Source organism: Psammomys obesus, unplaced genomic scaffold, assembly GCF_907164565.1.
Source record: "Psammomys obesus unplaced genomic scaffold, mPsaObe1.curated_primary_1811, whole genome shotgun sequence".
NCBI classification, from domain to species: Eukaryota; Metazoa; Chordata; class Mammalia; order Rodentia; family Muridae; genus Psammomys; species Psammomys obesus.
In genome coordinates this window covers 680,795-693,162 of record NW_026590707.1, presented here as the reverse complement: position 1 = coordinate 693,162, position 12,368 = coordinate 680,795, and positions in this window count along the sequence as shown.

Here is a 12,368-nt window from a genome sequence, read left to right as displayed (position 1 = left end):
GGGTATTTAATTGGTTGTCTGGTTGGTTGGTTTGTGGGTATTTAATTCGTTGTCTGGTTGGTTGGTTTGCGGTTGTTTAGTTGGTTGTCTGGTTGGTTGATTGGTTGGTTATCTGGTTGGTTGGTTGGTTGGTTGGTTTGTGGTTGTTTAGTTGGTTGTCTGGTTGGTTGGTTTGCAGTTGTTTAGTTGGTTGTCTGGTTGGTTGGTTGGTTATCTGATTGGTTAGTTAGTTGGGTGTCTGGTCAGTTGGTTGGTTGTCTGGTTGGTTGGTTTGTTTGGAAGCATGCCAGCTTTCTTTTGGTTGTTGTCTCCAAGGTATATATCTTTGTTTTCAATCGTTATCGTTATGTCTTCAATGACTCCTACTATTTTTAGCCAGTGAGGGTTTTAACATAACTAAACTTTCCGCCCGTCTACTGTGCCTAAGTGCTATTATCATTGGAAGGAAATCTGCCATCTCTCAAAAACCTTTGCATTTGATCAATTACTTCTCTTTTTCTCACTTCTTTTCTTCCTTGTTAGATTTGTGTCTGATTCTTATGCACACAATGCCACTTAACCAGTTTAAAACCTCCACTCATGTTCCTTTCTTGCTTTTAAAACTAAAAACATTTTAATCAAGCAAAATTCTTCTTTGATAATAAAAGGACATCAGACACCTGAACTCTCCCTATTCTTTCTGGACTCATGCTACTGTGCTGTGTGCTTTAGCATTGTATTTTAAAAGTCACAACATGAAGAGATAGCTCAGTAGGTAACAGCTGCCTGCTCTTGCAGAGGTCCTAGGCTCAGTTCTCAGCACCCACATCAGGTGGCTCATAACTGCCAAGAACCAACTCCAGGATAGCCAATACTTCTGGTTCTCCATGGACACCTGTGCTCACATACACACAGACACATAGCTAAAAATAATGAAAATTAAGCTTTAAAAGAAGAAGTACAAAGTTCCGCTCAGCTGTACATCAAGTTCAAGGCCAACTTGGACTACAGAAGATAGTATCTCGAAAACAACACAGGTTTAATTTATTTATATATAGTTATACATATGTACATACATAGATTTAGCAGTGGCAAAATACATCAACAGAGTCGGGTGCGGCGGCACACACATGTAATCCCAGCACTCAGGGAGGCAAAGGCAGGCTTAGATCTCTGTGAGTTTAAGGCCAGCCTGGTCTACAAAGTTGAGACCAGCCAAGGCTACAGAGAAAAACCCTGTCTTGAAAAGAAAAAAACAAAAACCAAAAATGAAAACAAAACAAATTATATCAACAGTATATCTGAAGAAATGTTTGAGCTTTTAACAAGTAGCTATTACATTTTTATGTGGTTGTTTCGTGCATGTGTGGTGGTCAAAAGACAATTTTATGGGAGTCCGTTCTCTCCCTCCATCATGTAGGTGCCCAGAATCAAGCCTACCCCCTGAGTCATCTCATGGCCCTGCAATGCCTTGCTTTATTTATTATAAAACTTTAGCTTGAGGTTTATTGTATTTTTATTTATAGGCATTGGTGCTTTGCCTGCTTCACACATGTATGTCTGTGTGAGGGTGTCAGATATTGAAGTTCCAGACAGTTGTGAGCTGCCATGTGGGTGCTGGGAACTGAACCCCGGTCCTCTGGAAGAGCATTCAGTGCTCCTAACCGCTGAGCCATCTCTCCAGCTCCTGTTTTCTTATTTATAGATGTTTGCCCGGAGTGAGAGGTGTGTACGTCTGAGTGCAGGTGCCCACAGAGGCCAGCAGAGGGTCTCTGCTGCCACAGAGCTGGAGTGACATGCAGTTCCTGGGCCCTGGGAAACCTGCCTTACCCTTACCTCACCCTTCCGCTCAGCGTCTCTTCGGGAGTTTTCGTTAGCGTAATGATAAGACCATCGCACCGTTTCTTATTTCCCATTTCCACTGGAGAAAAGGCGAGTGTTATAGTCTTAGAGAAACTGCTGCTTTTTTCAAAGCAATGTGCCTCTATCCTGGGTGTTTTTAATACCCGGCTGTGAGGGAAATCGGGGTTCTTCCGGGCCCTCTAAGATCCTGTTAAAACATTTAAAACTTCCAACCGTCAGCTATAAACACTCAAGAAAATGAAAGCGTGTACACTGAGGACTGGAGAGCTTTATTCCACTGTCAAAATCAAGAGCGGTTTGAGAGGCTGAGTGGGGGGCCGCGCGGTTTAAGCGCTCGCCTGGAGCCCGGATTCCCAGAACCCCTCTAAAGGCCTGCCAGCCTGCCGGGCCCGCCTGGACCCCCGCCTGCAAGCCGCAGGGCACGCTGGGAGGAGCCCGGCCGCACCAGCCAGCTCCGGGTGAGCCACCGGGGTGATTAAACAGCAGCCTCGGGCCTCCACGTGCGCGAGCACCCACACACGTGCACCCCACACGTGCACACACCTGCAAAGCGCGCGCGCGCACACACACACACACACACACGAGGATGAAATCAGCAGCGCGAGCAGCGCTTCGCCCTCCGGGGTCAGGGCTAGCGGCCTTTCAAATTAGATCCGCGTCTATTGTTCCTTGATGGGGGTTTTCGGCGCCGTAAACTACTCGCGCACTCGCGACGTGGCCTCTACCGCGGAGTTTCCTCCTTCGGGGTTAGAGTCCCGCTTTCTGGCCGGGCCGCTCTCCTCCCGGGCCGGTACCCGGCCTCCACCCAGCCTCGCGGCCGCCTGGGACAGGCGCAGGGCTGCCCTGCGAGCCGCCGCGGGCCCCGGGCGCACCCGCCGCGCGCTCCCCGCCTCCGCACCGCCGAGCCGGCGCGGCTGCGGCCGACTCACCGCGGCCACCACGAGCCCAGTCGCGCTGCTGGAAGACGCTGCTCAGCCAGGCAATAACCACTGAAAGCTGAGTCCGTAGAAACCATGCACGCGCGCGCGCACACACACACACACACACAGACACGCACACATCCTGTTTGGTACATTGACGCAGACGGACTCAAAATTGATTGTTAAAAAATAACCCGTCTAAATTTACATCCGGTAATGAATCTTACAGCGTTCAAAGTCGCCATTAGTGTGTGTTGAGGTGTTTTCTAAATCTTTGTTACTTGACGATAACAATCCCAAAACGCGCTCTAGAGTGACAGTTTTATCAATCACAACAGGCTAAGGCATGGTGACACACACCTGACACCCCGGCACTTAGGAGTGGAAGCATAGGTTCAAGGTCATCCCTGTCTACATGCCCGGTTTGAGACCAGCTTAGGATACACAACAAGAGCCCCACAGTTTGATACTAAGAATCAGACAGCATGTTTGGTGTGTGTGTGTGTGTGTGTGTCTGTGGTGTGTGTGTGCGCACGCGCTCTCATGTAATTTCTAGTTGCTCGCTCGACCACTTGCAGTCACAGTGTGGTTAAATTGAGCATTTGGTATAACAGGACAAGTATCGCAGGCTGCCCTCAAGACACTCGCTTGCACTGCAAGCCAAGAGATGCTGGCTGTCCTACGATCTGCTGTTGGCTGCGTGGGATCTCTGTCTCTCTGTCTGAACCAGCTGCGGCTTCCCAGGCCCCCAACTATTCATGTTCCCTGTTGGTGTCACCAAAGCCGGTCTTATTTTATATAGAAAATTCATTATTTATTTATTTATTTATTTGTTATTTATTTACTTATTTACTTATTTATTTATTTATAGTCCTAAGCTGTTAAGCCCAATATCTGAAGTCCTCGTGGCCCTATGTCTCCTGTCTCTTTGGGTCATTGTTTATGTGATCAGCTTTGGGCGGGGAAGAGCGGTTTCTGCGGCGATTGTAGGCCCAAGAAGAAGGCATCTCACTTCGGAGACGATCTGACTTTGCTTCTCCTGGACTCCAGAATGCTTTCACCTGACTTCAAGCAGCTGAGATTCAGCGAAAGGCAACTTGAATAAAGCAATATAAATAATGAAAGGCGTGGGTGCCAGCACGTGTGAGGGAAGGTCCTCACTTCTGCTACCTTCTTTTAACGAGCCCTGGTTTCTGCTTCTGTCTCTCCTGTCCTGCACATCTGTCAAGATCTCTATCATGAGTGGGGAGGCCCATCAGGCATGGCGGCAGCCACTCTCTGCCTGTCGCTGTTCCTTCACTTTGCCCTAGTAACTGCACACTGTCTTCTCAGGTCTTTTTTGTTTCGAGAATGTTAAAAGGGGGGGCTGAGGAGATGGCTAAGAGCTAAGAGCACTGGCTGCTCTTCCAGAGGACCCTAGTTCAACTCCCAGCACTCACACGGCAGCTCACAACTGTCTGTAACTCCAGTCACACACATTTAAAGTTTTCTAGTAAATGGCAGTGCTAGGATTTAAACCTGCTTTTTTTTTTTTTTTTTTTTTTTTTTCCTGTGCAGTGAATCCATTTCAGAGGTACTTATCCCTTTGACACTGGAAGGAAGGAGGATGCTTACAGGAGAATCTGTAATGATATTTGGGAGCTGTCTTTGTACGATGTTGACCAAGGCTGAAGTATCTGTGATGAGGGAGTGCCGCACCCTGCACACAGAGCTGGCTTAGCAGCTAAGAGCATTTACTGCTTGTCCGAAGGACATGAGTTCAAATCCTAGCACCCATGTCAGGCAGTTCACCTCTAACTCTAGCTACAAAAGATCCCGTACTCTCTTTCTGGCCTTGGCAGACATCTACAAATATAGGGCATCCCTATTCATACTCTCACACAAACACACAAGTAAAATTATAGTAGGTTTTTTCAAACTTTTTGTTGAAAAAAATTTTATATTTTTTTATTGTTTCCCTTCCCCCACTCCTCCCAACTCCTCCCACCTCCCTACCTACACAGCTTTATATCCCCCTCTCTCAAATAAAAAAAAAAACACTAACAACCAAAAAACACCCCCAAAACCCACAAAAATGGAAATACAAACAAGCAAAAGATCAATGAAAAAAACACCCAAACAAAAGCAAAATGAGACAGAAAGTCTACAAAAATATCAGTGAGTTCATTTTTATTGACCGAGTACTCCTGGCCCTGGGGCCTTCCCAGAAGCATGGTTAATGTAGCCAGCGAGACTCCATTGCAGAAAACTAGCTTCTCCTCTGCCGGCTGTCAGTTGGTTGGAGTGTTATTTCATATCCACTCACCATCTCGGTGCTGGCACTCCATCTGGCTCGAAGCTGTTTAGGTCTCCTGTGTGCTGCCATAGTTTCCATGAGTTCTTTTGCACATGGGCCTTATTGCATCTGGAAGACACTGTTCCCTCAAATTACCCATCAGCCCTTAACAATCTTCCCACACCCTCTCCTGCATAGATCCCTGAGCCCTGAATGGACGAGGGCTTTGATGAAGACAGTAGGATCCAGTGATCCAAAGTTCCTCACGCTCTGCACGTTGCTCAGTTGTGGGTCTCTAGGTAGTTCCCATGTAGTACAAGAAGGAGTTTCTCTGATAAAGGCGGAGTGAGACGCTGGTCTGTGGGTATAGCAGTGTTATTCGGAGTCATTTCATTGCTATGTTCCTTTAGCAGAATCATAATATTGGGGTTTTCCCTATAGACCCATCATTCACTTAGTCTTATGGTCTTGGCCATTTTAGCCGTGTTCCATCTCATGAAGTGGACCTTAAGTCCATTCAAAGACTGACCGATCACTTCCATAGCATGTGTGGCTGACAGGCAATTCGCTGCTGCAGGCCGCAGGGCTTGGAGCCGGGAGATGCTGATAACTACCTTTCTCCTCTGGTAGTGTGCAGAGTACGTACCAGCTCCATGAGCACTAGTAAGTCGGGGTGAAGCTTCCAGTTCGGCACCAGCCTGACTCCGCTGTGTTCAGTGACGTGTGTGTCCTCGGCAGCAATAGGACTTACTGTCAGGTTGTAGAAGCAACCAATAGCCTGGCAACGGCTGTACTGTTTGGGAATTTCTGCGGGGTTCCTCTGGCCAACAGCTCAACAAGATGTAACCCATTCCTGTCACTGGGGGTTTTACTTGGTGGCCTAAGATGTCTAGTAGGAGTCTTGTCTCTTATTATTCAGTGACTCCATTTAGATTCGTTTCATGAATGTATAGATATTTAGAAAGCTTCTATAGATGGTTTTTAAAACAGCCTTTAATTGTCCCTCATTTACCTTTCTCATCCATTCCCCTCCATATTGATCCTCACATTCTAGTTTCCCTTTTGTCTCCACATGACAATATATTCTATTTCCCCTTTCTGGGGAGCTCCCTCCCCCCCCCACACCACCCCACTCTCTTCCTGGGTACCTAACCTCTGTGCTCATTCAGACTGTAGTACACATACTGAAGGCCTGAGAACTAACACCCACATAGAAGGGAAAACATACAATATTTGTCCTTTAGGGTCTGGTTTACCTTATTCAGAATGATTTTTGTCTAGCTCTTTTCATTTACCATGATCTTCATAATTTCATTTTTTTAACAGCTGAATAATATGCAGGAGTGTAAATGTACCACACTTTCCTTATCCATTCGTTAGTTGATGGACATCTAGGTTTGTTTCAATTTCTGGATATTATGACTAGAAAACCAGTGAACATGGATGAGCAAATATCTCTAGAGTAGGCTGTAGAGTCTTTTGGGTATATGCTCATGAGTGATATAGCTGGATCTTGAGGTATATCAATTGCCAGCGTCCTAAGGAACCAAGTTGTTGATTTCCATAGTGGCTGGGCAGGTCTGTACTCACGCTAGTAATGAGTGTGTATTCCCTTCCCACACGTCCTCACCAAGATGTACTGCCATTCGTTTTATTGATCTTGGTCTTTCTAAATGATGTAAGATTAAATCTCAGAGTAGTATTAATTTGCATTTCTTCGATGGCTAAGGATACTGAACATTTCTTTAGGTGTCTTTCAGTCACTTGTGTTTCATCTTTTGGAAACTCTCTGCTTAGATCTTCATGCCGCTTTTAAATTGGGTTGTTTCCTTGATGGTTAGCTTCTTAGTTCTTTACGTATTGTGTACACTAATCCTTTGTCAGATGTAGAACAGTAAAGATCTCTTCCCGTTCTAAGTGTAGCTGCCACTTAGCCTGAATGGTGACGTCCTTTGCCAGACAAAGGTCCCACCTATCAGCTGTTGATCTTAGTGTCCGAGCTATCAGTGTTCAGAAAGTCCTTTCCTGCACCAGTAAGTTCAAGCTTATCTATCCCCCTCTTTTTCTTCTTGCAGATTCAGGGTATCTGGCCTTATGTTGAGGTTCTTGATCATTGGAAGTTGAGTTTTGTGCAGAGTGATAAATATGGATCTATTTACATTCTTCTACATGCAGACATCCAGTTTGACCAGTACCATTTGTTGAAGATGCCAGTGTGTAATTTTGGGTTCATTGTCAAAAATCAATTTCATTCTGTTGACTAACATGTCTGTCTTTTATGCCAACACCAAGCAGTTTTTATAATTATTGCTCTGGAGTACAACTTGAAATCAGGGATAGTGATACCTTCAAAAGTTCCTTTATTGTACAGAATTGTTTTGGTTATCCTGGATTTTTATGTTTCTGTATGAAACTGAAAATTGTCCTTTCAAGATTTGTGAAGAATTGTGCTGAATTTGTGATGGAGATTGCATTGAATTTGTAGATTGCTTTTGGTAGGATGGCCATATTTATTACATTAATTCTCCTGAATGAGTGTGGGAGATCTATCCATCTTCTGGCATCGTTTTCAATTTCTTTCTTAAAGTTTTAATCACACAGGTCTTTCACTTGCTTGGTCAGAATTACCTCAAGATATTTTAATTGTTTGAGGCTATTGTAAAAGGTACTGTTTCCTGGATTCTTTCTCAGTCTATTTGCCAGTTAAAAAAAAAAAAAGTGTTTCTAATTGTCAGTAGAAAAACTCCTGACTTTTGTGTGTTAAGTTTGTATCCTGTTATTTTGCTGAAAGTGTTTATCAGGTATAGAAGTTTCCTGGTGGAGTTTTCTGGGTCTTTTATGTATAAAATCTTATGTATGTAAAGATACTTTGACTTCTTTCTTTCCTGTTTGTATTCCCTTGATCTCCCTCAGTTGTGTTACTGTTCTAGCTACATTTCCAGGACTATAGTGAATAGGTATGCAGAGTGGACTCTCTCGTTTGTTCCTGAATTTAGTGGAAATGTTTTGAGTTTCTCTCCATTTAGGCTGATGTTGGCTGTGAGATTGCTGTAAATGACCTTTAATATACTGAAGTATTTCTCTTGTGTCTCTGGTCTCTCTAGGACTGCATTATGAAGAGGTGTCTGGTTGTGTCAAAGGTCTTTTCTGAATCTTGAGGAGCGGATTGTGTGGCTTTTGTCTTTCAGCCTCTTTAAGTGGTGGGGTTTGTTTGCTGATTTCACATGTTAAACCACCTCTGCACCCCCGAGATGAAGTCTAATTGACCATGGTGAATGATCTCTTTGATGTGTTCTTGGATTCAGCTTACAAGTATTTTATTACAAATTTTTATACATCTATAAGCTATAAAATTGCTCTATAATTTTCTTTTTTGCTGGGTCTTTGTGTGATTTGGAATTAGTGTAAGAGTGGTTTTGTAAAAAGAATTTTAAAATGTTCCTTCAGTTTCTATTTTCCAGAATAATTTGAAGTGTATCAGTGTTAATTCTTCTTTGAAGGTCTGGTAGAATTCTACACTGAATCCATCTAACCCTGGGTTTTGTTTGGTTGGAGACTTTTAATTACTATTTCTATTTTATAGGGGTTATAGGTCTGTTTAAATTTTTTAATCTTGATTTAACTTTGATAGGTCATCTGTTATAGGGTATTTGATCCCATTGTGAACCCTGAGATTGTGAACTATAAAAACCTGTTTCTTGTTTGTGTGGTTCAACTCTAACACACCTTTAACCCAAGAGCTTTCTGTTTACTATAAACAAATATTTGTGGTGTGGCTCAGCCCTAGCACACACCTTTAATCCAAAAGCTTTCTATAAACAGAATTAAACACAGTTAGGCCAAGAGAGTAAACAGGAAAGAGGGACATTGAGAAAAGTGTATTTAAGACAGCATGGTATTCTGTTCAGGAAGTTGTCTCCTGTCCCAGTGAGTTCAAGGCTCTTCCCCACTTTTTCTTCTAACAGATTTACTGTTTGGTTTTATGTTGAGGTCTTTGATCCACTAGGACTTTACTTTTGTGCAGGGTGATAAATCTGGGCCTATTTGCATTTTTCTATATATAGACATCCAGTTAGACCAGCACCATTTGTTGAAGATGCTATCTTTTTTCCATTGTATGGTTTTAGCTTCTTTGTCAAAACTTAAGTTTCCGTAGCTATGTGGGTTTATTTCTGGGTCTTCAATTCAATTCCATTGATCTACCAGTCTGTTTCTATGCCAGTAGCATACCATTTTTATTACTGTTACTCTATAGTCCAGCTTGAGATCTGGGATGGGAGATACCTCCAGAAGATCTTTTATTGTACAGGATTGTTTTACCTAGACCCCCTGCTCAGAGGAAGCCCATAGGCTGTTCAGTTTCCTAGTGGGTTCCTAGTAAGGGGATCATGGGCTGTCTCTGACATGAACTCAGTGGCTGGCTCTTTGTTCACCTCCTCCTGTGGTGGGGAGGAGCCTTGCCAGGCCACAGAGGAAGATTATGCAGCCAGCCTTGATGAGACCTGATAGGTTAGGGTCAGATAGAAGAGGAGGAGTCCTCCCCTATCAGGAGACTAGGGAAAGGACATAGGGGAAGAAGACAGAGGGTGGGTGGGACTAGGGACTAGGGAGGGGGCCACAGCAGGGAATACATAGTGAATAAATTGTAATAAATAAATAAAAAGACAGTATGGAAAAGAAAAAGTTTCATGAACTTCTGAGAAGTATGTTCTTTTATGTTTGGGTGTAATGTTCTGTAGATGCCTGCTAGGTCCATTTGGCTTATAGTATTATTTAATTTCAGCATTCTTTTGTTTAGCTTTGGTCTGGATGACCCTGTATTGGTAAGAGTTGGGTGTTGAAGTTATCCTTCATCATTGAGTGAGTCAATATGTGAACTTGAACACCCTTATGTTTGGTGAATAGATGCTTAAAATTGCAATATCCTCTTGCTGAATTTTTCCTCTGATGGTATACAGTGGCCTTCTCTGTCTCTTCTGTTTAGTTTTGGTTTGAAATCTGCTTTTTCAGATGTTAAAATGGCTACACTTCTTTGCTTCTTGGATCCATTTGCAGCAGAAGGATGGATCCTGGTTTTGTTTCCATTCTGTTGGTCTGTGTCTGGTGTGAATAAAGACCACTGACATTGAGCTGTATCCATGAACACTGTTTGTTACCTACAAACAATCAAGAGGATTTCCCCCCCTCTTGATTTGATACTCTAAGATTACTTATTCTTTGTGTTTTCTTGGGTAGACATCCTCAGACTGAAATTTTTCTGCTAGTGGTTTCTGTAATGAATTTGTAGATAAATACTGCTTAAATTTGGTTTTATTGTAAAATGGCTTTCTTTTTTTTCATCTATTGTGATTGAAAGTTTTGCTGGGTATAGTAATCTGGGCTGGCATCTATGGTCTCTCAGAGTTTGTAGGTCCTCAGCCCAGCTCCTTCTGTTTTTCAGATTCTCTGCTGAGAAGTCAGACATTATTCTAATGGGTCTGCTTTTATACATAGGTTGGTCTTTTTCTTTGTTTGGTACATCCAAGGCCACCAGAAAGAGCTAGGAAACCAAGGTCTTCAGCAAGAGGCAGGGTCCCCAGGGAATGGAGTTGGCTGAGAAGAGGGGCTTCTGAAAGGTGGCTGCTACAGGGCTAAGAGTAAGTCTAGAGAGATCATAACAGAGGACAGAAAAGAGTGAAAGTTATCTGCCTGAGTCCCAGTCCCATGTGGGTGCTGTGGGGAAGGGAGTGTGTCTGGTAGAAAGTATTTCTGAGGACCTACGGCTGACAGAAGGGAATGGAGAGGAGCTAGAGACGCCGAGAGGGTCGACGAGGCAGAGCCAAGGTGGGTCAGCACCAAGAGGTAGAGTGGATCTAGAAAGAGAGAGAGAGAGAAAGAGAGAGAAAGAAAGGAAGAAAGAGAAAGAGAGAAAGAGAAAGAAAGAAAGAAAGAAAGAAAGAAAGAAAGAAAGAAAGAAAGAAAGAAAGAAAGAAAGAAAGAAAGAAAGAAAGAAAGAAAGAAAGAAAAAGAAATGAAAAGAACGAGGATGTTTTAAAACCCAGGGTCAGCAGTATGGTTTAGTGGGTTAAACCGCTTACCACCAAGCCTGATGACATGAGTTCAATCCCTCGAGGTGCATAGTGAAAGAGGGGAAATGACTCTCTGCCTCTGACCTCCACACTCACTATGGCACCTGCATAACTGCTCAAGTGCACGGGAGGTCACAGGCAGGCATGCACACAAACAAACACACACACACACACACACACACACACACTAATAATGATGATAGTGAAAATAATAATAGTAAACAATGTTTTAAAGAATGCTTTGAAATAGTTTTCTCTTCTGTGTGTATGCATGTCTTGCCTGTGTGTGTGAACGGCTTGGTGTGCGGTCCCCGAGGGGATTAGAAGTGGTGTAAGCTGTAGATGGTTGTGAGACTTGGACACTGGAAACCACACCTGGGTCCTCTCTAAGAGCAGCAAGAACTGCTGAGCCACCTCTGCAGCCACCAGCTCTCGCTTCATTTTCTTTTTTTTTTCTCGCTTCATTTTCATTGGGAGGCTCTATCTAAGAGTCTGTCGTTATCAAGAATACTAAATTAAACGTCTTCAGAGGTTTTTTGTTTGTTTGTTTGTTTGTTTGTTTGTTTTTAAATTTTATTTTTTTTATTAATTACACTTTATTCACTTTGTATCCCCCCATAAACCCCTCCCTCCTCTCCTCCTAATCACACCTTCCCTCCCCCTTCTTTATCCATGCCCCTCCCCAAGTCCACTGATAGGTGAGGTCCTCCTCTCCTTCCTTCTGATCTTAGTCTATCAGGTCTCATCAGGAGTGGCTGCACTGTCATCTTCTGTGGCCTGATAAGGCTACTCCCACCTCAGGGAAAGGTGATCAAAGAGCAGGCCAATCAGTTCATGTCAGAGGCAGTCCCTCTTCCCATTACTATGTAACCCACTTGGACACTGAACTGCCATGGGCTACATCTGTGCAGGGGTTCTAGGTTATCTCCATGCATGGTACTTGGTTGGAGTGTGAGTCTCTGGGAAGACCCCTGTGTTCAAATTTCTGGTTCTTTTGCTCTCCTTGTGGGGTTCCTGTCCTCTCCAGATCTTACTATTTCCCACTTCTTACATAAGATTCCATGCACTCCGCCCAACAGTTGGCCATAAGTCTTAGCATCTGCTTTGATAGTCTGCAGGGTAGAGCCTTTCAGAGACCCTCCGTGGTGGGTTTCTTCAGAGTTTTTATCTAGTATTGCAAGCTATCCTTCAGAACGAGTGTGCCTGTCTGACCTTGGTCAGCAGCATAAAAGCACCACTTTCCCTAACTCCTTGGTTATGTTC